The sequence below is a fragment of the Salvelinus alpinus genome, chromosome 10 (genome assembly GCF_045679555.1).
Source record: "Salvelinus alpinus chromosome 10, SLU_Salpinus.1, whole genome shotgun sequence".
In the NCBI taxonomy this organism is placed as follows: domain Eukaryota; kingdom Metazoa; phylum Chordata; class Actinopteri; order Salmoniformes; family Salmonidae; genus Salvelinus; species Salvelinus alpinus.
The window spans coordinates 49571273-49574744 of NC_092095.1; positions in this window are offsets into that span (position 1 = coordinate 49571273).

Sequence of the window (3472 nt, forward strand, 5' to 3'; positions counted from 1 at the left end):
ATTAAAGAAATGCACCACAACATGTACCCAGTACTTCCAATTGCAACGTCGCAACGCCGTTACCTTTGTTTTTACCACACAACCAGTGATCTAAAATTGAAATATTTTACACATTGTATTCAAAATGATATGAAGCTTGTCTTTTGATTTTAAATCCGAAGTAAGTTATTTTTCGATTGAGATCAAAGCCAGGGCTGACAGTCGGGCCTGTCCAGTGGTGTTCCTGGAATATGTCTTGATCCTTTTTAGTGCAGAAAATGTTCTTTCTACTGATGCAGTGGACACCGGAAGGGTCAAAACTAGACAGGTAAGCAGATACAATTGGTGCATACTATCAATTAGTCTCTTCTGCTGGAGAAAGTGGAGCAGATCAGCCGGGCTCTTACCCTCGAAGTCAGACGTTGAGTACATAACGGTGAGTTCTGTTTTAAGCCACGGCAAATCAAAATTAGGGCCATAGCTTTCCTCGAAACTTGAGAACGCAGCGTTTGGAAAGTTGGGCGTTTCCCTATATATTGGGAACTTTTGTGGGTCAAGGAGTGCTAGGAACATGAGCCTTTCATGGTTTCTTAGCTGAGTGACAATGTTGTCGATGATCGCACTGTGTAGCTGTTGGTAATGCCCGCGAACGTCTCCTTGCATATGTGTCCTGCTCCCCTTGGAACTCCGGTTTAACTCACGGTGTCCTCGTAGATGGAATCGAATTTTCCTTTTTCCCTCTCTGTGGTGTTGCAGAAGTCGTCCACCCTAGACAAGCAGAACTGCATGTCAAACTCCCTGTTCTGCAATATTCCAAACACAACGTCGGAGTATGCAAATAGGGAGTAGAACGCAGATAGCAGGAAGCACAACTTGAAGCTTGTCAGGTGCGTCATGTATCCATCTGCGCTGTGAACCGTGTCTTCATCAGAATCATCGTGATGGTCCATTATATATTCAAAGAGTTCAATGAATTCAATGAATTCTGCCTTTTTTTCATACACAGTGCAAACTAAGCGTGAGGAGAAATTCCATCGCGTTGGCGCCACTCTGGGTAGTCTTCACTGGCATATTTCATCCAGTAGTTTTGTTTGTTTGACAGATCTTGAGAAAAACGCTGCTAACCCGACCAAGATGAGAAAAAAAATCTTGCATTCTTTTAGTTTACCAGCACCTTGTGACATTACCAGATTAACCTCTAATTCCTCCCAAACCCGGATCCGGGAGCACCCCATCAGTAAAAAAGCTGACTAGCATAGCCTAGCATAGCGTCACAAGTAAATACTAGCATCTAAATATCATTAAATCACAAGTCCAAGACACCAGATGAAAGATACACATCTTGTGAATCCAGCCATCATTTCTGATTTTTAAAATGTTTTACAGGGAAGACACAATATGTAAATCTATTAGCTAACCACGTTAGCAAAAGACACTTTTTTTACTCCATCAGTAGCTATCACAAATTCGACCAAATAAAGATATAAATAGCCACTAACCAAGAAACAACTTCATCAGATGACAGTCTGATAACATATTTATTGTATAGCATATGTTTTGTTAGAAAAATGTGCATATTTCAGGTATAAATCATAGTTTACCATTGCAGCCACCATCACAACTCTCACCAAAGCGACTAGAATAACTACAGAGAGCAACGTGTATTACCTAATTACTCATCATAAAACATTTCTTAAAAATACACAGCGTACAGCAATTGAAAGACACAGATCTTGTGAATCCAGACAATATTTCAGATTTTCTAAGTGTTTTACAGCGAAAACACAATATAGCGTTATATTAGCTTACCACAATAGCAAACATCACAACAGCATTGATTCAAGCCAAACATAGCGATAACGTATAAACCACCAAAAGATATACATTTTTTCACTAACCTTCTCAGAATTCTTCAGATGACAGTCCTATAACATCATATTACACAATGCATATAGAGTTTGTTCGAAAATGTGCATATTTAGCGGCACAAATCGTGGTTATACAATGTGATTAGTGGCCAAAACTTCAAGCAATCTGTCCGGCGCCATCTTGGAGAGGCACCTATTCTAATCGAAAACTATTCATAAACTTGACTAAAAAATACAAGTTGGACAGCAAATGAAAGATAAATTAGTTCTTAAAGCAATCGCTGTGTTAGATATTTTAAATTAACGTTACTGCGCAATACAGCGTGCGCTAAAGCGAGACCGCACCATAATTCATGGCGGAATTATTATTTGACATTTGTCAACATAAGTACGAATTAACAGCATAAAGACTGCTTACTATTAACTGAGCTTCCATCAGAATCTTGGGCAAGGTGTCTTTCTCCAGAACAATCGTCTTTGGGTTGAAAGATGTCCTCTTGTCCTGTCGAAATAGCCGCTAACGTTAGCCACCCACTGGAGAGGTGTCCAACTCGTGAAAGCGCATCACAAAGAAATCCAGGAAAATCGCAATAAACTGCTATAAACTGCTATAAGTCGGTTTAAATTAACTACCTTATGATGTCTTTAACAACTATAACGAATAAAAACATGACCGGAGATACAGAACTGCTAAAACGAAAGCTTTGCAGGAGGCCATTGTGATGTCCCTGATGCGCCAGGCGCCCAGTTGAAAAGAACGGTACTTCCGTTCCACGGTCTTATATAGGGTCCCAGATTGCGCAATCCACTCCATTCAAATTCTCCCCGCTTACTGACATCTAGAGGAAGACGTATGCAGTGCATGTAGCCCGATGGCTCACATGGGGACTTATAAACTGACCTCAGAACAGGGACCTCGATTTCTGAAATCTCACTCCCTGACAGGAAATGTGCTGCAGAATGAGTTCTGTTTCACTCAGAGAAATAATTCAAACGGTTTTAGAAACTAGAGAGTGTTTTCTATCCAATAGTAATAATAATATGCATATTGTACGAGCAAGAATTGAGTACGAGGCAGTTTAATTTGGGAACGAAATTATTACAGAGTGCAAATAGCACCCCCTATTGCCAAGAGGTTTTTAAGAGTGTGTGCATAGCAATGAATGAACAGAGCTTGCGGGATAGTTTCTTTCACCTTGGCTTGTACTCCGTTTATACCAGAGGCCATGACTGCGGCCCCATTGTAACACTGTGCCACAACTTTGGCCGTGCATTCACACTCCTCCAAAAAGCTGATCATTCTGGCAGCAACCGCTTCTGCCTGTTTATCCTCAGTTACATCCTCAAATTTGAAAAACCTTTCCTTCACACCACCATCGGTAGTGTAAAGCAACACATAATACATTTGGGCTACATTGCTGATGTCTGTCGTCTCGCCAACCATAATGGTTACAAAGGGAGTTTTCTTCAATTCTTCCTTCATGACACCTGTCATTACATTCGCGACCGCGTGTATCAGGTCATTTTGGATTTTGCTGGAAGTGCCTGTGAACACGGTAGCCACAGCCAACTGGCAGTTTAACGTGCTGTCATACTCAGCCAAGAAATCCAGTATTTCCAAGTAG